This window comes from Cynocephalus volans, chromosome 12 (genome assembly GCF_027409185.1).
Source record: "Cynocephalus volans isolate mCynVol1 chromosome 12, mCynVol1.pri, whole genome shotgun sequence".
In the NCBI taxonomy this organism is placed as follows: domain Eukaryota; kingdom Metazoa; phylum Chordata; class Mammalia; order Dermoptera; family Cynocephalidae; genus Cynocephalus; species Cynocephalus volans.
The window spans coordinates 60552809-60574901 of NC_084471.1; the positions used below are offsets into that span (position 1 = coordinate 60552809).

The window sequence follows — 22093 nt, forward strand, 5'->3', positions numbered from 1 at the left end:
CTCCCTCTTTAGGTAACAATTCTATTTTTTAAGTATATATTTTTAATAAAACAAATTATATAATAAAGTATTTTCCCCAAACTGGTTGTTTTTATTTCACCTGTCTGTATTAGGCATATTTGCTATTGCCTCCTCTACTTTAAATTTGCTTCTCAGTGATACTGAAGACATGTACTTAGGTAGACATGTTTCTATCACATATTCCCATCCCAGGTCACAGCTAATTAGAACAAAGGTAACATTAAATGAGTGGAAGAAATGACTAATATTTATTGGGTAGCTACTATATCCACAGCATTACTCTTTTCACTTTACCCATGTAGTTACTCATTTATTTCTCACCACAACTATGAGTTAGGTACTATTATTATCATCCCCATCTATAGATGAAGAAACTGAGTCATTCATTCATTAAGAAAGTTTTCCAAGATTAGAAGGCTAACAAGATTTGGAGACCATTATATACACTGTTATTAGATAATATATCTTACCATCATCTATAGCTGAGGCTAAGCCAATTCTGTTTTCTATTTCAAGAATTTTAAGTAAAACATGGAAGGACTGAGTCATTTGGATTCTGTTGGACACTAGACATGTGAGGTCATTTAGCATTGCAACATAATGGAAAATTGGTAGTCCACAGAAAAAATCAGCCCTGCATTACCATTCTGGTAAGATCTAACTATACTTCCTGAGATCAAGCTTCAAGAATTTCCTCTGTATTTTCAATTACTGAGTTTATTACTCGACTTAGTCTGTGTGAGTCTCTGTCCTACGTAATATAAAAATCCCTCCATCGAAAGCAACTAAAAAGTGTAAACAAAATAGAAAGAAGAGATAGCAAGAAAGTAAGAAATATTCAGAGAATAAAACTAACTGAAAGGGGAAACAGGATGACTAAAAAAAGTACTTCATCCAGCCTTCTTCTTGGGCCATTTAATGAACTAGGTAAACTTGGACTTGGAAGAACTAAATATTAAAAACAACTTTTGTCCATGTGAGTTATTGTTAATTATTATTATCAAAACCAAATGAACCAAAAGAAAGCAAATGAATGATACATGAGAAATTTACAATGGTGATTATCTGGTGGGGGAGGTCACCAGGGGGAGACATGAAGAGCAAAGAATGAAACTGTGGAGATGCACGTAGGTAAGTTTAGATTTTTGTTAATATTCTAATTCATGAATTGGTTGGTAGGTTCCTTGGTTTTCATTATATTAACAATTAACTAAACAAGAGCAATGAATGATGAGAGCATGTCAGAATTTAAAGATAATGATTAGTCTTTAATCCAGTTCTGAATACTTGAGGGCCAAAAACTAAAAAATAACAAATAAATATTTTTAAGTCAATTACTATAATTCACCATATTTAATAGAATACAGGGGAAAAAAATCATAAAATCATCTCAAAATACTACCAACCTAAAAATAAAAGAAAAATTCCTTAATTTGATGAATTAAATCTATAATAAAACACAAACAAAAACAAAAAGACAAAATATGTATTATACTTATTGTCTCACTAAGAGATCAGAACAAGATTATAACATTTCATTAAAAGTTCTTGGCAAAATAGTAAGGCAAGAAAAAGTAAATAAGCATAAAATGTTAGAAACAAAATTATTTTTATGCACAGATTATAGATATAACTATCAGCACAAGATGCAAAAGCTACAAATAAAACATTAGAATTAAATAATCTAGTAAGTTTGATAAAATATCAACATACAACAATAAATTGCATTTATATATATCCACAAAATATAAAGCATGTAATTTTAAAAAGACAACATATAGAATATCTCAATATATAGTTCTTCCTTAAAAACATAACAAAATATATCAAATCCTTTATGGATAAAACAGTTCTTTAATATGTAAGACATGAAAGAAGACCTGATGGAATAAAGAGATAAACCAGGCTTATGAATTGAAAGCTTCAGTATCATAAAAATATTAATTCTCTACTGAATTACTAATTGATACATTGATTTAAATGCAGTGAAAAAAATCCCATTATTATTATTATTTTTTTTAATCGATAACCTGAATCTAAAAAGTATATAAAAAATCCAATGGCCAAGAATAGTAACGTCCTTTCTAAATGAGAACAAGACACGTGTGAGGGGATGTGCATTACTAAATACGTATAAAGACTTATTATAAATCTGTGGTGATTATAACAGTAAAAGGTTCTAGTGCCTGATAGATTAATTCACCAAGAAGCAGGATAAAAAGCCCAGAAATACACCACAAACACACACACACACACACACACAAACACACACAGGTAAAAAAACTCAGTAGTGGAAAGCTGTTGCTCTAGGCCAACTGGACATCCATATGGGAAAACATGACACTTAGACTGTCCCCTCACACAGTGTAATAAAATGAACACCAGATGGAACACCACTTGTGATTTAAAAAAAACTGTAGCTGAGCTATCTAAATACTATAGTCAATAGCCACATGAGGCTATTTAAATTTAAACTTAAATTAATTAAAAGTAAATTTAAAAATTCAGCTCCTCAGTCACATTATCCACATTTCCAGTTCTCAATAGCCACATGTAGCTAGTGGCTACTGCATTGGACAGCACCAGATATAAAATATTTCCATCAGTGCAGAAAGGCCAAATGGACAGTGCTGAGAGACATTTAAATAGTATCTTTATGACCTTGGGGTCTGGAAGGATGTATAAAACAAGAAATAACAAACTAAACAAACGAACAAAAAAAAAATGATGGAAATAACTGATAACTTCAACTATTAAAATTCAGAAACTTTTATCAAAAGACACTATACAGAAAATGAAACACAAAGCTTTAATCTGAAGGAAGGTATGTGCAACACATACACACACATAAACACTCATATACATAAAAAATATACAGGACATATAAAGAACCCATATAAAACAAGAAGATTAACAGTCATAGAGAAAAATGGACAAAAAAGACTTATCAAGTATTTCATTCTGACAGAAAAAGATAATTGTAGTCTGGCTTATTTTATTAATACATGTAGTGACTAAAATGTTTGACAAATTTCTATTTTCTGGTTAAAATCACCAAGAGTAAGGGGGGAACAGCAACCCATTATTTCAGCCTGGAAGAGAGATTATAGCGGCTTACACAGTAGCCCAGTAACACATAAGTAGGTTGATAATAATGTTTGAACATGTAATTAAATAGATACTTCTAATGTTAGCTTATCTTTCATTAAAAGATAGTTTTCTAGCTCACTTAACTTATTTTCCCCTTATTTTGAGCACAGGGTAGAGTACTTGGGAGGCACACAGTACACTATACCACCTTTCACTCTGAGTGCAGAATATGCTGGTGACTAAGGCATTAATTTAATATTACTTCAATCAGAAGAACAGGACACAAAGATGTGTGCAATTGGAGGGTAGAATGGAAAGAGTAGATAAAACTATAGACATATGAGGAAATGCTAAAAATACAACTAAAATACAGTTTCCTCAAGGTAAAGACAAATTTCCATCAGTGAATTGACACAAAAAGGTATTACTCTGCACCACCCCCTATCCCTACATGCCCACCCCATCCCCCAGCCCACACACATACAAATAAACTTGGGTGGGGGTAAAGCACACTTTCCTAGCTTCTATATAGGAAAAAAACAAAGGTCTTCATATTTTAATAAAAGTTAAATTTTAAAAACTGATGTTTGTACATTTTAAAATTTGAAACAAAGCTACATTCATACTACATAATCTTAGTTCACTTCTCAAGGTCCTTGTAATCTAAGAATGAGAAGAAAACAATTAATGGCTTGGCAATTCTGGGACAAAATGAAGAGCATGAGACAGGTGCCCAAAGAATAGGTCATTCAAGTCAGATTAAATATTAGAGGCCATATGACATCACCAGTAATAATTAGGAAAAGTCCATACCATGGCTAAGGAAACTGGCCCAGTGGAGGGAGAGTGCATAATGAATTGTAGCCTGAAGTTCAGGCAATCTAGAAGTCGTCACAGAAATGATCTTGGGCTGGGGTCCAAGGAGGACTCTTCTCCCCAGGGAAGGAGAATGTAAAGAACATGGCAGTGTCCCAGTACTTAGGCGACTGCGGAGGTGGAGAATTCTACAATCATCAGTGCGTGGAGAAGACATAAAACAACTCTGATAACAGAGGAATATGGGATTGGGAAACTCAAGGGCTTGAATGCAGTCATATAACTCCTTTATAAGAAAAAATACAGGTCTAGACTTTAGAGAGTGAGGATGCAGATCCAGTGGTAAGCAATGGTTCACTCATTCTTGAATCAGGTTTGCTATTAGGAAATTCTACTAAAAATGAATCCCTCCAGTTGTCTTTAATGAGACACCCCATCCCAGGTTAGCTTCACCACTTCTTAGGATCCTAGGTAGACTCTTTAATTTTATATTCAACCTCAAAACCAGATTGTGTTTGGCCTTGAAAATATTATCAGTGGGCCAATTTTGCATAGCTAAGGAAAAGAGAAAAAAGGCCATAAACTCAGACACTGGTGTGAAGAGCAATATTTTAAAAAATAATACTGTGAGTAGCTTTTTGCTATAAATATTTCTACCAGTTTGAAGGGGGTGAACTTTTGTGCATAATTTTTTGTTTCTGATTAATACTCCTAGATGGTTCCCTTTTGAGGTATGTTCTACTGTACATTTGTTTTCTCTTCGTCACAAATGCTTGCCTCCTACTTCCTCCTCTGCTACACAGGCTCTTAATCATGGTCTTTTGCCAATTCCTGTTTTCTGTTCCTTCCTGTGAAAACACACAACCCTTATTCTACTCTGTTGTCATGGGGGCAAAAGTGAAGACATCATTCTTTTTGCAAAACAAAGGACAGCAACAATTAGAAGGGCCTTAGTCATCAACTTTCCAGGCTGACCTGACTGAAATGCCATAACTTCTGAGCACCACAGGGCAAAAAGTGTATCCTAGACTCATAGGCAAGGTCACTCAGTTGATGCCTGCCTTCTTAATATTAATTCTAATGCAGACCATATTGTGCTGTCTTCATGTGCAATCTTTCATAAACAAACCTCATTATAAATTTAATAATTACTTGGACGTTTCAGAGGAAAGCATTTTTATATGAAGCAGTATATAACTCCAAAGTTGATCTGTTTTGCTTTGCATCTAGAATTTCAAAAATGAATCAGTAACACTCAAAGTTCTTTGTGTTGGCAAAACTAAAAATAACATGAATAATCAAAACTTTTTCACAGGCAGGAAACTGGTTGCAAGAAATCAAAATCCATTCAACATGTTTTTTTAAAAGTAGGGGGACAGCTGCCTTCTCTGTCTCCACTGGGCCCTGAACAGTTCAGATGCTAAGAATATGGTGTAAGTGTTAAAATGTGGAATCTGGGGTTAAAGTGTCTAGTCTCAAGCTTCATCTCTATTACTTACTAACTTACTTAATAACTAACCTTTGGTGAGTCACTTAATATCTTAGTGCCTTGGTTCTTTTCATGTAAAAAAGGAAGTAATACTGGTCCTTATCTTAAGTATATGGATTAAAAAATAAAGTGTTTAGGATAGTGTCTGGGACAGTAGGCACTCAATAAATGTAAATCATTATTATAATTGCTTGTTTGAGGCATATATGCTCCATTCTTCTCACTGCCCAGCAGCTTCTTCCATCTGCACGTGTGCCAACATAGTCTACCAGCTCAGAGTTAATGTCTTTCAACTTTAGTGCCCACTACTTCTGATTTACTCAGCCCATGTTATGTGATGTACACATGGCTACTTTTTCTGGGTCTGTGGATAGGAATAGATTCTCTTAAAATCTGTCAGCAGGATGTCAAAGACCTATCTTTCTGGTATGAATGTTTCTAATCCACAGATTAACAAAAATGTAAATAACACAAAGAATGCAATTCACAGGCATTTCCTTCTCAGGATAGTGTTAAACTTACAAGCAAATGAAGCTGGCTCAGAAAAAAATGAGCTGCTTGTAAGGTAGTGAGCTAACTGTATACCTGCAAACCTTTTAATTGAAGCTGAGTAATTACTTTTCATGAGTTCAGTTGATTTAATTCACTGGGTAAAACACTGGGCTAAATAACCTCTAAGTTTCTTTGATCGCAGAACTCGATTTTATACAGAAAGATTGTGTTTTATATATAATCCATGATACTAAACTGAAATAAAGTCTTCAACGCAAATCTGAAATTTAAATTTTCCTTTGTTTGAATCCTACAAATCTGAAAAGGAAATGGGTGTGCTTTGTAGGTAAAGGCTAAATGTCCATTTGTTTTTTTTGTTTGTTTGTTTTGGTTTTTTGTTTGTTTGTTTGTTTTATTAAGTTTTATTTTGTCGATATACATTGTGGCTGATTATTGCTCCCCATCACCAAAACCTCCCTCCCTTCTTCCTCCCCCCTCCCCCCCAACAATGTCCTTTCTGTTTGCTTGTCCTATCAACTTCAAGTAGTTGTGGTTGTTATATCTTCTTCCCCCCACCCCCGGTTTGTGTGTGTGTGTGTGTGTGTGTGTGTGTGTGTGTGTGTGTGTGTGTGTGAATTTATATATTAATTTTTAGCTCCCACCAATAAGTGAGAACATGTGGTATTTCTCTTTCTGTGCATGACTTGTTTCACTTAATATAATTCTCTCAAGGTCCATCCATGTTGTTGCAAATGGCAGTATTTCATTCGTTTTTATAGCTGAGTAGTATTCCATTGTGTAGATGTACCACATTTTCCGTATCCACTCATCTGATGATGGACATTTGGGCTGGTTCCAGCTCTTGGCTATTGTAAAGAGTGCTGCGATGAACATTGGGGAACAGGTATACCTTCGACTTGATGATTTTCATTCCTCTGGGTATATTCCCAACAGTGGGATAGCTGGGTCGTATGGTAGATCTATCTACAATTGTTTGAGGAACCTCCATACCATTTTCCATAGAGGCTGCACCATTTTGCAGTCCCACCAACAATGTATGAGAGTTCCTTTTTCTCCGCAACCTCACCAGCATTTATCGTTCAGAGTCTTTTGGATTTTAGCCATCCTAACTGGGGTTAGATGGTATCTCAATGTGGTTTTGATTTGCATTTCCCGGATGCTGAGTGATGTTGAGCATTTTTTCATATGTCTGTTGGCCATTTGGATATCTTCCTTAGAGAAATGCCTACTTAGCTCTTTTGCCCATTTTTTAATTGGGTTGCTTAAAGCCTGCCCATTTACAATAGCCACCAAAAAAATAAAATACTTAGGAATTGAGTTAACCAAGGAGGTGAAAAATCTCTATGAGAACTACAAACCACTGCTGAGAGAAATTAGAGAGGATACAAGAAGATGGAAAGATATCCCATGCTCTTGGATTGGAAGAATCAACATAGTCAAAATGTCCATACTACCCAAAGTGATATACAAATTCAATGCAATCCCCATCAAAATTCCAAAGACATTTTTCTCAGAAATGGAAAAAACTCTCCAGACATTTATATGGAACAATAAAAGACCACGCATAGCTAAAGCAATGCTGAGCAAAAAAAATACAGCTGGAGGCATAACACTACCTGACTTTAAGCTATACTACAAAGCTATAATAACCAAAACAGTATGGTACTGGCATAAAAACAGACACACTGACCAATGGAATAGAATAGAGAATCCAGAAATCAACCCACACACTTACTGCCATCTGATCTTTGACAAAGGCACCAAGCCTCTTCACTGGGGAAGGGACTGCCTCTTCAGCAAATGGTGCTGGGATAACTGGATATCCATATGCAGGAGAATGAAACTAGATCCATACCTCTCACCGTATACTAAAATCAACTCAAAATGGATTAAGGATTTAAATATACACCCTGAAACAATAAAACTTCTTAAAGAAAACATAGGAGAAACACTTCAGGAAATAGGACTGGGCACAGACTTCATGAATACAACCCCAAAAGCACGGGCAACCCAAGGAAAAATAAACAAATGGGATTATATCCAACTAAAAAGCTTCTGCACAGCAAAAGAAACAATTAACAGAGTTAAAAGACAACCAACAGAGTGGGAGAAAATATTTGCAAAATATACATCTGACAAAGGATTAATATCCAGAATATATAAGGAACTCAAACAACTTTACAAGAAGATAACAAGCTAAATGTCCATTTGAATATCTGGTGAAATCTGTTAAATATTTTTAAGTTAGAAGTCACTCCAAAAGGGCTCACACTTTAGATACATCTAACTAGAGTTTTTAGGCTTGTAGAGAAATAAAATGGATCCACAGAAATTTTCTTTACAATCAGGTGTCACAAATCAGAATATGTGGGAATAGAAAAATGACAAAATTATAACAGCATAAAATCATAAATAGAAAATGCAGACAATTTCTGGGTAAACCATCATTTTTATTATCAAAGATATCATTTATTATGCCAAAATTTCACTATAAATATGTTAGTCCTACAAAATTGACAAAAAAAGTGATTTGCAGGTAGGGAGAATATGTTGGTGTTAGTAATACCATTTCTCTTTGAAAGTTCTTGATTTTAATATCTATGTGTACTTTATCACCAGAAAAATTATTAAAAAGGAAAGATCACACATCTTAAGATTGTGATTAATGAATAATTAAGACTACTAACTGTCACGAATTTTGGACTTGGAAGTGAACATTCTACTTTAAAAGAATTGCCTTTACATAATCTTTATTTTCATTACCATAGTGGATGCAGGAATTATGGAAGGAAAATTCCAATGTGCTGTTTCAACAGGTTAGCAAACATTAGTCAAACTTAGAAAACTTGTTCTTGTGCTTCTTGAATGCAGGTGACTTTTGATCATATTTTTTTCCCTATTATTGAGTACAACACTATTTTTAATTTCATAGTCTCGGTCACAATAGAAAGAATGAAATGATATTTTATGGAATCGTAATTGGCATAAAGTACTAAGTATCTATGCTTTCAAATCTATAATATAGCAATTTATTTTGAGTTAGCCATGTGGTTTAATAAATGTTTGAGTACAGCGTACGTGGAGTAAAGTTTTAGAATGTGGGTGAGAAAAATTATTTAGGAATGCTGAGTTTTATAGCGGATAAGCATATAAACAGTATTGATAATTCAGCAATGCAGCCATATGGCTACAAGCTACAATATTATGGCTATTAAAAAATAAATAAATGAAAGATAATTTGGATTACAGATGTCAGGGAATGGTTTCAATATTTTTTTCATAATCTGCAACATACACTAAATGTCTCCGTCTCCTACAAGACCAAAAACCTCAGGATTAAACAGAATTTGGTCAGTTAGTTAGTACAACTAAAATAAAGCTATATTTCAGTAATTAAGAGCTTTTACCAGCAAGGGAGTTGAAAATTTTAGAATGCCTCTATGTATGATGTTACAATCCACAGAAGCAAGGGGAATTAGGATGTCAGCAAAATAAATGCTTTTTCTAACGATTAACACCTCAAGGTTTGAGAAGACAGAGGGATTCTATCAATAATAAGCAAAATAACCATAGTGTTTTCACATGATAAGTGTTCATTTGGTCCCTAAGGCCAAAGTTAGGTTTAAATCATTTTGAGTCTACTAGGCCAAACTCCAGGTGTCAACAATTTATTCCCACCTCAATAATTCCATTTGTCATTTTGCTATTATTATTGTTTATTATATCAATATTAAAATTTTAATGAATCATGTGATCTTGATGTTTGTCATCTTAGAAAAACAAGGACAGTGACTACTTTGACATACATTGTAAAACACCTGAGAATATGTCACACGTTCATACTGAGAAAATGAAATACAAATTTAGTTACTCCTTAGATACGTGCAGAGCTTTATAAATAATACTTTCCAACTTCCAGTTTGTCTATAAAGTCCAAGGCAATGTTCCCTAAGTGGCATTCCATAAAATTCTCTACAGGGAGAAAAAAAAGTCTTTACTCAGTACAATGTTCCCTACAAGGCATTCCATAAAATTCTCTACAAAATTTTTTAAACATTTGATTATGGATGCCATAATCAAATGTTTGGAAAATTTTTAACTTAGGCATTGTCTGAATATAGACTGTAAATTGGAGCATAATGCCTGACCAAGATCAAGTAGCATTTTATAAGTATAGTAGTCATGATGGATGAGAAGGTGCATATTTTCAATCAAAATAAATCATTTTGCCTTCATAAATCTTATGAATGTGCAGTTATTTATGTAATACATTCACAACTAAAGACTTGCAGAATAGAGCAATAATATAGGCAGATTAAATTTTTTATTCTGTTTTATGAAGAAATAGGCCTAACAATAATACTGAAAAAATACAAGTGATCTGTCCTTATATCATAATAACTCAAAATATTATTCTTTTGAAAAATTTAGATTATTTAGTAGAGTCACCTGTATAAAGAATGCACTTATGCCACAACATGTAACAATTAAAACCTATAAACCTCACTCATCTTCAGTAAATTCTCAGGAAGAATATGATTTTTAACTGGGTAATGACGCTAGAACATATGCTATTAAGTGTAATAGTAGAAACAGGTTCTAGTTACTTTTTTTTTTTTTCCCCCCTGACCGGGAAGGGGATCTCAACCCTCGGCACGGTGTCATCCACACCATGCTCAGCCAGTGAGCGCACTGGCCATCCCTATATAGGATCCGAACCTGTGGCCTCAGCACTACCAGTGCCACACTCTCCCTAATCAGCCACGGGGCCACGGCCCCTAGTTACCTTTTAAATAACAAATTTAGTTCCGGGAAACCGTGGAACTAAATTACATGTACCATAGTTCTCCCATGTAATGGACTTACTCTGGAAATGTTCAAATTCCCTTAAATTTATGAACTATACTTTTATTCACAATAAAAGTGACCCAGTTCTCCTTCCTCGTTGTATTGAACATACCTTATTTTCACCTTCACAAATGGTTGACTTGAGACAATTGGAAGATTAAACAAAGAGACTCTGCTTGCAGAGACTTAAGAAGTTCACAGGTTATTTTTGCACAACTAAAGGCAAATAAGATAACTTAGAAATCAACTCAGAATATTTCTTTTTTGTATTTGTGAGAAATATCTAACTCATTTTTTTCATCATAAAAACTAAAATATCTATCAAATTTAAAATAAGTTCAGAAAAAAGTTACGAAAAAAGTAAGACCTCAACTATAAAGAATAAATACAAATTTAGACACAATTAGTTTGTCTACTCAGAATTAACAAATGAGTTTTGTTGTTGTCATTGTCTAATTTTATTTAGTTTCACTCAAAGTGAGTAATAAAATGCTTTGGTCAGAAGCAAAAAAAAGAATTCCCACAAAATGATGCTATTTAGGTATTATCAGGGTGATTCCCACCTTCAGTAAATACTTTAATAAGTGCCTCTGATTATTCTGTCATGTGCCAACTAAATGCTGTACAATGAAATCCCTATTATATTTATACCTAAAGGTTACAGGCCCAGGGTGGTAAAGCAACAAACCAGCTACTTTAGGCCTCATGCTGTCGCTTGCCCTTTAAGCTTTCCTTTGTCAGCCTGGCTCTGGAACTGTTAGGTTTCCATGACTATTATTTATAGCGAAATTGAAGGGCATTTCAGCAAACAGTCACCAGGTCCTGGCTGGAGTCAATGCCAAGATCCAACAGAGTCAAGTCATGGAGCAGGAAGCAGGCCAGAGTGCAAGGTGAAGCAACAAGCAGGCTCCGACAGGCTCCCTCTGGACTCTCTGGCACTGTGAGGTTCGGAGGAATGAATCTACATCTCTTATGAGTAAGGTGACGTTCAGAAAACATTATCAGCTACACAAGCATCTTTAGGCTGATTAGGATATTGTTTCAGCAACAGGACAGGACAGATTTCTGGGACAATGGCAACACCCAACCATGATAATCCAAGAGCATGAACAGTCACCAAAGAGAAGAATGCCTGGTAACATTACTAGTGTTGCTAATGGTGGACTTGTGTGAGAGTACAGTGTGTTGGTTTCACAGAGATAGCAAACTCATCAGCTGTTTGACAATCTTGACATGTAAGTCTCTCTACATACCTGTTTTCAATCCTATCAGGAAACTCCTCTAACAAGAGGTTGTAAAGAAACAAAAGATAAAAACCAATGTCAAAAGAAGAAAGAGAAAGTTTTTATTAGTGATCACTGCCGTATTTGACACAAAATGATACTGAAAAACTGGGAAATTATGCAGTTGGGTGTTTTCATTTTCAGATTTCCAGGCATTTGAGTGACTTCCCAGGAATGCAGCAACAAGATGGCTGTTGTCTGGTACATTCATGTTGCTATAACAAAATACCACAGACCAGGTAATTTATAAAGAACAGAAATTTGTTTCTTACATTTCTGGAGGATGGGAAGTCCAAGTTCAAGGTGCCAGCAGATACAGTGTCTGATGAGGGGCCAGTCTCTCATCCCAAGGTAGCAGACGGCACCTTGTTGTAGCATCCTCAAGAAGGGAGGAACCCTGTGTCCTCACATGGCAGGAGGTGGAAGGGCAAGAAGGCCACACACTGCAGGAGGCCATTATGCCATTCACAAGGGAGGAGCTGCCGTCATGCCCTCATTACATTGGCCATTACATTTCAACACATGAATTTTGGAGTCAAACACAGCAGCTTAGAATAGGCAAAGATAAATGATTTTTCAAAATGAAGTTTGATTCTATAGTAAATAAAGGTAAAGAATCATGGCACTTCAACCATCTTAAATTTATTCAGATGTCTTTTAATAATATAATGAGCATATCTAAACCACTTCCTTTGAAATTGTTAATTGTTTGATTACAACAGATGGTCCTTTTCAGGACACATAATAGCCCATGAAAAAATGTTTATCACCCCAGTAGACTGTCTGAGAACAGGTGCTGTTCGGGACCCAAATGGACCTTCTATTTGTATGTCATGTTTGTTCAATTCAATAGGGGTCTTAACAGGATTATTGGTCATAATTCTAGCATGTGTTCAATTGAATATCTAGTTCCACTTTTATAGAAGATGCATACAGGAATACCTGATTTACGTAACATCTCCTTGTTTAAATTTTTGGTCTTAGGCTCTTAGCCATGGTAAACTACAACTTAAATATTACAGATTGTCAAAAAATTTATGGTCGGGCCAGACCCGTGGCTCACTCGGGAGAGTGCGGCGCTGGGAACACAGTGGCGCTGGAAGCGCTGAGGCTGCGGGTTTGGATCCTATATAGGGATGGCCAGTGCGCTCACTGGCTGAGCGTGGTAGAGGCGCCACCAAGCCAAGGGTTCCGATCCCCTTACCGGTCACAAAAAAAAAAAAAAAAAAATTATGGTCTATGTTCTTCACCAGTCCATAAAAGTGGTTCATTAACAACGAAGCATTTCCAGTTTTCTCACCAACTCTCTCCTTAAAATACTATTCAGTGTGTAGTATATATTTTCTACCTGGTAATTTTCCCATATATCCATGACTGGATATATTTTTGCAGTCAAGACAGGGACATTTTAATTGCAATGCTTGAATCAGATTCTCTTGTCAACTGTAAAAAAAGAAGCCCACTCACATTTCAAGAGCATTAAACACTACAAAACCTTGCTGTAGACTGAATATTTATGTCCCCCTCATATTCAATGTTGAAACCTAATCCCGTGTGATGGCATTTTGCAGTGGGGACTTGAGAAGTGATTAGGTTCTAAAGGCAGATCCTTCATGGATGGGATTAGCAATCTTCTAAAAGAGACCCCAGGGAGTTTCTTAGCCACTTCCGCTATGTGAGGATACAGTGAGAAGACCACTATCTACCAAGCAGGAAACAGGCCCCCACCAGACATTCAATCAGCCAGCACCTTGATCTTGGACTGCCCAGCCTCCAGAACTGTCGTTCAACTTAACTGCCTCACATTTAGAAACAGGTAGTAGCTTAATCATGTATTTTGGAATTATGTATTACTGTGAAAGAAACATCTATCTAAACATGTATGCTGGAATTAATTTCATTATAGCACCATCTTCAAGAATCCTATCATAAGGCTAGAGTTTAAGAGCTAAATTCCTTATAATGAAGAACTTCCTAAATCCCTTTGAAATTGGTTTAAGATAGACTCTTATATTGAATTTCAAATCATAATGAAGTTCTGGTATTTTAATAAACCAGTTATTACTAAGATTTTTTTTAGATGTGAATAGTTTTTGTTATTAAGGTATAATTACAGCTGACTGTACCTGTTTAATAAAGTATAATCAAGTGCTCAAAAAATAGTAAAACAATATTCAAATCCCAATTGTTTGAACATAGCCCTAATTCAATAATGTTATCTATGCCTACTTGATTTCTTGGTACTTACGTAAGTCCCAACATACAGTTCGTAGATGTAACAGTTTTGAAAAAAGTATTACATATGTGAAAGAGTTGCAAAATAACAAATTGCCAACTTTTTTTTGTTCTTTTAATTTTGTCTTTTGTTTCTGGAAGTCTGAGGAAGACTTCCAGGTGAGATTCGGACATTTAAAATCATCATAATTTTTTTAATTAGCACATTCTTAGGATATTCTCAGGATAGAATTCTAAGTATTTCTCTTATATCGTACCCATAATTTCTCTCTTCTATAAGTGCGTGCAAAGAGGGACAATATGGAATACAGGGGAAAGTGTGGATTTTGGAAATAGAACTTTGTTACTTAACTCACCTGAGCCATCAGATGCTACATTTCCATCCTAAATTAGTGATAATGATGCCCAGGTTATCGTTATAGGGCTGGTGAGGTTATCAGATGATAATTTCCAGGATTACACAAGATGATGCACATAAAAGTACCCCTGACTATGTCTTTGGCACACAACTAGCACTAAGTTTGTTAACTGCCTTCTCTTTCCCCTTTTCCAAATCCAGAAATCCAAGTGTGCAAATCTTTTTTGTGTGTGTGTGACCGGTAAGGGGATTGCAACCCTCCTTCACTCAGCCAGTGAGCTCACCGGCCATCCCTATATAGGATCCGAACCCGCGGCGTAAGCCCTGCTGTGCTCCCAGCGCCGCACTCTCCCGAGTGAGCCACGGGGTCGGCCCCAAGTGTGCAAATCTTCTGAAAACCCTTTGAACACCAAAAGAGTACCAGAAAAATTACATATTTAAATTTAGATTTTATAGACCACAAGTCATTATCTGAATGTATAGCTGAGCAGGCATTAGGTATTATTGCTTTAAGACAAGAGCTAGTAAAATAAGAAGCCTAATAAAATGTAAAATAATTTTAAATAGCTTCTAGACTAAAAAGGTTGGATGGAATATTCACTTAAATGAAAGTAATAGACCAAATATGCATAATAATTTTGATCATAAATACTGAATATCCCAATGAACAGTCATAATTAGGTTTCTAATCATTTTTAAAATATGATATTTCTTAAATTGGTGACACATTTTTAAAAGTGTCTTTTCCCTTTTTTTCTGGAACATTTGAAAACAAATATAGATAATGAACCCAGATATCTTACTAAGATAAAGTAACAAATCTGTGCTATAAATAAAAATAAAACCCAATAAAAATTCACAAGTTTCCTCAATGAAGTATTTTATCTTAAGTTAACAGCATATATTTCTTAGAAAATTAACAGCAAAAAAGTAAATGATTTTTATATGAGCTTCAGATCTGATGTCTGTAAATCTTCCTGTACCAGGTCATTACTGTGTGTAATTAACATTCTCCTCATGGCACAAGTGGCCAGATTACTTTCCACAGAGATGCTAATGTGGCCCAGAGGGGACAACACACTTACACTTTCTTAGCCTCCCTGTGGCTTCTTCTGAATCATTCACCTTTTCCTATCTACTTATTATTTTGTCATATCCATTAGTGATATGCAAATAGTTCTGCAGTATCTGCCCCTTTTTAAGTTCAGAAAAAGAAGCCGGTATCAAGTTGCACTGATTCTTTTTCTCCTCTGAAAGCAGTCCTTGCCTTAAGAAAATACATTTAAGCATTTTATTGCTACATCAATGACACTTTGCAACAGGTAACTGGGACCTACATGAATAATAGGAAGATATTCTACAGAAAAAAGGGGGGGAAAGGAAATTACAAACAGCTGAAAATTAAGAGGCAAGAGAAAGAGAAAAAGAATTGTGGACAAAAAGTGATAGAGAAAAAAAGGAAACAGAGAGGATACAGAAATTCCTGGTTATAAAAAGTCTGCATTTTCAATAACGGTTTGCAGGAGCATTTGTAGTGAAAACTGACTCAACTTTAAAAATATATATATAGCACAATGCTTTGAATAGAAAAGAATTGAGTCACATGATGAGACAAATTGGTACATTTACTTTTCTAAATTTTTGAAAGCATATTCCTATCTATGTTCTTGCTCCAAAAGTTTCTTGTTTTAAAATAATCAATTTCTTGCTCTTATTAGATAAAGGGGACCTGCTTAACAGTTTTGTAGTCTTATGCCAATTATTTAGTCCATCAGTTCCTTAGTGCTCTCTTCTATAAAATGGGAATAATAAGATCTACATCATTGGGGTATTGTGAGTTTTTAATGAGATAAGGTATGAAAAGCTCTTGACACAGCACTTAACAATGATCATCTTCTCTCTTCACTTAACCAAAGACTATCTGTCTCTCATCCCCCCAAAAAATTTTACTTCTTCCATTAAAGCCTTCTCTGATTCTTCCATCACAGAGTAAAGTTTCCCTCTTCTGAAATCCTAGAGCTGGGATCAATAAATATTTTTCTTTAAAGTGCCAGAAAGTAAATGTTTTATAGGCTTTACTGGTTAAGTTACAACTACTCAACTCTGCCCTGCAGCAGAAAAGTAGCTAAAGAAAATATGGAGACAAATGGATGTGGCTGTATTACAATAAAACTTTATTTGCAAAAACAGACAACAGGCTAGATTTGGCTCAAGGGCTGAACTGTATTTTGTTAACCTCTGTCCTAGAAAATCATGTTGTCTATCATTTACTTTGACACTTAATCCTACTCTTGACTGTACTTTTAGTAAATCTATACATACATATATACATATATACATAAATACACACACACACACATATGGAATTAGTCTCCTTGGGTGTGGGGGGAGCAAGGAAGATGTCTTACACATATTTCTTCCAGGTTTTTTTACAGAGTACTTCATATAGCAAATGCTTAATTATTAACTGATTTGAATTGATTTAAGATATAGAAGTGATATCTAGTTGCCATTAGCATATTACCTGCACTGAAAGATCTGCTGAGGCATTGACTCTTGGAGTGCTCTAACATTCTGCCTATTCATGCTGAGTCCCCATTTGTAAATGAATATAGCCTATCTTACATGGTAATAAGGAGGATTAGAGATACTATAGATAAAACAGCACACACATAGGAGGCCCTTAAATGGTATCAATAATTACCTTGGCATATGTTTTGTGTCCTAATATGAACAAACATCTCTAAGTGATAACAGAATGATCATTGTCTTTCACGTTGTGGTAGCTTTTAAATGTGCTTATGTGCAATCTTATTTCTAAGTGGAAAATAAAGAATTCCCATCTTAAAATTCCCTTAGGATGTATTCCCAATTGACATTACTAACTTTGTAGCTAAGTGAAAAATTCAGCATTTAAATATCTTAGCAGTATCAATACCAGCACCTGAGTGTTCTCCTATATGTACCAGAAAGCAGAATTTTGTCCATATTAGAAAGATGCACATTATTTTAGTCGAGTTGTTTGTTTTCTGAACTCCCTACTTGACTCAAACTGTGAACAGCAATATTATAACTCATACATAGTTGTGCAGAATTCCTCAGGAATAAAGAAGTTCTGCCTCAAAACATGCCAAAAACATAAGTAGGGATAAAAATGAGATAGTTCTGATTACGATTTATTGCTTACCTACATTATTTATTTACTCTCCAACATTATTTATTTACTCTACAAAAGCAACCCATGGGATAGGTTTTGTTAGTTGTTTCCAAAATGAGGAAACTAGGGCTCTGAAAGTTTATATATCTTGATTTTGGCTGAACAGTTTAGAAGTAGCTGTCAAAATTCCATGGGGGTCTATCTACTTCCAAAGCTTCTGATCAGATGTGACACTGAGATGGAGAAAAAAAGGGGAAGAGAGAAAAGAGAGAACTACAGAATGAGACAAATTAAAGAGAGAAGTTGACATTGTAGGTCTACTAAAAGTTGGCTCAAGGCCATAAATTGCTTAATCTTGCTTTGAGAATGTGTTTAACTATTTGCATAACTTAATAATAAAATGTACTTAAATATTCTATTCATAGCCATCTCTCTAACATCTAAAACAGTGTCTGGAAAACAGAAGGTAAAGGAAGAGTTGTTAAAGGATTGCATTCTCTGGCTTGAAATATGTCCTAGGCTTTATTCAAAATCCCACTTCACTGTACATTTGATGTATACACATCCATGAGAATTCTCTAGAACCCATTCTGTTCATGCACATTCTGGTACCGACAGCCCAAGGCTTCCAAGGACTCCTGCCACCCCCCACACATTCCACCCCACCACTTTGAGCTAAAGGGATGACATCCTGAATTTATTGTTCCTTTTGTTCCCACTGGTTCTCCAGTCTCTCTGAGTTCATAAGCAGTATGAGATCATTATTTTCTCTAAGCTTCCTAGCTTGGTTCTGGAGACTTCCTCCGAATAATAAGGAAGGCTTATCATTCCTGCTGACTCTGTGTTTTAACAGTCCAAAATCCATTATACTTGACTAGTCTTTTTTGACTACTCTCCTTTTTAAAAAAAACATTACCAAACTTCTTTCCCCTAGAATGTCTTAAAATTCACTGCAGCATTGAGTATTTGAAAAAAAAAATATTAAAAAGTTGCATTGTGGTTCGTAGATTAAAATCTTGACCCTTCCACTGACAAGATGTGTAACCTTGCACAAGATACTTCACCTTTGTGCTCTCATCTGCTAATTTGTAAAATAAGAGTAATAACAATGCTTCCTCGTAAGGTTTTGAGGAGTAAATTAGCAAACATGAAAAGTATTAAAATGATGCCTGGCTCATAGAAGTGTTCGATGAAGGTAAGGTACTTTTACTCACGGCTTACTTCTGTAAGCCTTAAGTAAGTAATAGCACTTCTTTGGTCCAGTGTCTGTCAACTCGTTTATTATACACATATACATATACAGCATGTTTGCAGTTTTACCACTTACGGCATTAATCTACAAAAGGAAATAATTTTATTGAGTGGCTAATTTATAATTTTAATCAGAATTTAAAGTGAGCTTTCCTTCCTTCCTCCAGTAGTTTATTCATTTACTTATTCACTACACTGAGGGTCACAGGGAGAAAATGTTCAGCCCTGACATAACAGTGAGGATCTCCCACAGGGAGATCTGATTTCCCACCTTCTGACTTCACCCGAAGAGTTGCTATTGATGGCCAGTTGTCATGAAAAACAGTTCAAATACTTCTATTCATGAACAACCACTGTCACTCTTGAAATATTATGTATGTTTGTGAACTTCCCTAAACTTGAATGCCTCCAAAATGCAGTGGCCATAAAAAGAGCTTACCAAGGTCACATAAAAACTGAATATGTTAAATTGATAGAGAAAACATAAGACATGTGAGCTGTCACCACATATATACAGACTGTCACCACGTATATACAGTCTGTCATTCAACTGGGATTTATTTTATATGGCCCCAGAAAGACGAGTAAAGACACTAGGTAGAAGAAAGAGAAATTCAGTCACAATTGAAACTGCCTTTAAGAGAACAGGCTGCCTCAGTGTGTATACTTAAAATAAACAGTAGATGGTGGGTTATTGAGGACCCTGAAGATGAAAGGAACAATACAAAAAAGTGGAAACAGATGCCCCCTGAGTTCCTTGCAACTCCATAACCTACCAAAGTACTAAAGGAGACATAAATATCAATATATTATTATTCCTGACATCTAGAAATCTATAGTATATTGAGAAACTGAAAACTCATAAAAAGGGAACTATAATAAAATGTTTGAATTAAATAAGACAGATTATAAATGCAATGTTACTAAAATTTTAGAAAACTTCTACCTATCCAGAGACTTCAGAGGAAATTTAAGTGTGGTGTTTAAGCTCTGCTTTCAAGGTGAGGTTAAAGCTAGAAATGGAAATAGTAGGAAGTTAGAGCATTTCAAGATGAAAAAACAACATGACCAAAAATATGGTGGCAGGAAATAAAACGACGATGAATGAGGCACAGGGGACAATTCAATTCGACTTGACTATGATGGCAGTAGGAAAGGAGCCTGGAAAGCTGTTTGGAATGACATCATGCAGGGACCAAAATGTCAGTCCTTGGACCTGGGTAATGGGAATCACCAAAGTATTATTTACATGTGGGTAAGGGAAGTATGTTTCAGTGAGAGTATCTCATCACATGTACAGAATTAACTGGTAAAGGGAAAACACCAGAGGTGGGAAGGCCCACTAAGAGACTATAACACGACTCTAGGTAGTATGTCAAAAACCCCTGAACTCCATGGCAATGTCAGAAAAAATGAAACTGCCCCCCCCCCCCCAAAAAAAAAAGGATTTTGGATATACAATTGCCAGGTCTTAGCAACTGACTGTGAGATGCAAGGCTAGAGCAGGGGGTTAAGGTTAAAAACTTCTAGACTAGAATAATGCTAATAGCAATAGAAGCAATGGTGGCACCAGAGAGAAGGAGGACAAAAAGGAAAGAAGGAGACACAGAAAGTTCAGAAAAAACCACAGAGTTATAGGTGTCAGCAGCACAGTAAAAGGAGCTGTCCAGCAGACATTTGGAAATGTCTAGAAATACTTAGAACTTGAGGGAAGGTCAGGGCTGCAGACAATGACTTAGGGGCTATTCCTACTAAGGCAAAAATGGAGGTCAAGAGTGGATAATTTCCGCCAATCAACAGAATATAGACAAAAGAAAAACCCAAAATGCAAATTAAGGAACGCACACATTAGTGAGTAGGAAGTAAAAGAGCTGGAGAGAGATAAATGAGCAGAGAAGAGAACAAAGAGCACTTGGAAGCCAAGAGTAGTTCAAGAAGCACAGGCTCCAACATTGCCAAAGGTTGTTGACAGTTTAGAGCAAATGATGATTTAGAGCCTGGGAGGTCAATGGGTAACAAACTCATCATCAAATGTTAATACTTACTGTGTGGGCCGGTCCCGTGGCTCACTCGGGAGAGTGCGGCCCTGGGAGCGCCGAGGTCGCGGGTTTGGGTTCTGGTTCGGGTTCGGGTCCTATACAGGGATGGCCGGTGCGCTCACTGGCTGAGCATGGTGCGGACCACACCGTGCCAAGGGTTGCGATCCCCTTACCAGTCAAAAAAAAAAAAAAAACTTACTATGCCTTACCAATAGAGCACTCATTCTTTCAAATCAAAGTATTTTCATACAAGATTATTCTTTTCATCTTTTGAGGAGAAACAAAAGAATTTTTTACTTGAAGGTACTCTGATCTCAAGGATAATGTCCTTAAACACACACAGTTTGATCCTATATGTCAGTAGTTTTCAACTACAACTAGTGCCATTCTACTAAGAAGTATATTAAAATGTAGAGGGACATTTTTGATTGTTACAATGACTAGGTGGAAGCCACTGGCATATAGAGAACAGGGGCCATTGTTATGGATTGAATTTGTCTCCCCAAAATTCATATGTTGAAATCCTAATTCCAAAGGTAATGGTATTAAGAGATGAGGCCTTTGGGAAGTAATGGGATTAACGCCCTTATAAAGGGACCCCAGAGAGCTCTCACACCCTCTTCCTACCACATGAAGATGCCAGAAGTTGACAGTCTGTGACCCAGAAGAGGGTCCTAACCAGACCAATCATGCTGGCACCCTAATCTCAGACCTCCAGATTCCAGAACTGTGAGAAATAAATTTCTGTTGTTTATAGGTCACCCAGTCTGTAATAATTTATTATAGCAGACTAAGACAGGTCACAGACACTAAATTCCTGAAGTGAAAGAAGCATTCCTACACAATGAAGAAGTGTCCTACCCAAAATGTCAATAATCCCACCTTCTGCAAAACATTGACATATAATGCTGTTTATCAGTGAATGCACCTTTTGAGTGTTTGAGAAGAATTGGTAGAACTTCAGATTCTGGAATTTTGAAAAATCAATTGGGT

The 22093-nt window shown here is 35.7% G+C and overlaps 1 protein-coding gene across 5 annotated transcripts in view; it reads right to left on the reverse strand.

The window, feature by feature from the left end:
- SLC16A7 (solute carrier family 16 member 7) overlaps positions 1-22093 on the reverse strand; it is a 187753-nt gene that overhangs the window by 160295 nt on the left and 5365 nt on the right. For 2 of the 5 annotated variants that reach the window (XM_063074586.1, XM_063074581.1), the window contains exon 2: positions 21107-21268. The exons of the other annotated variants lie outside the window; for them this stretch is intronic. The gene's annotated coding sequence lies outside the window, so the exon portion shown is untranslated. The remainder of the gene's footprint in view (positions 1-21106; positions 21269-22093) is intronic. 5 annotated transcript variants of the gene reach the window in all.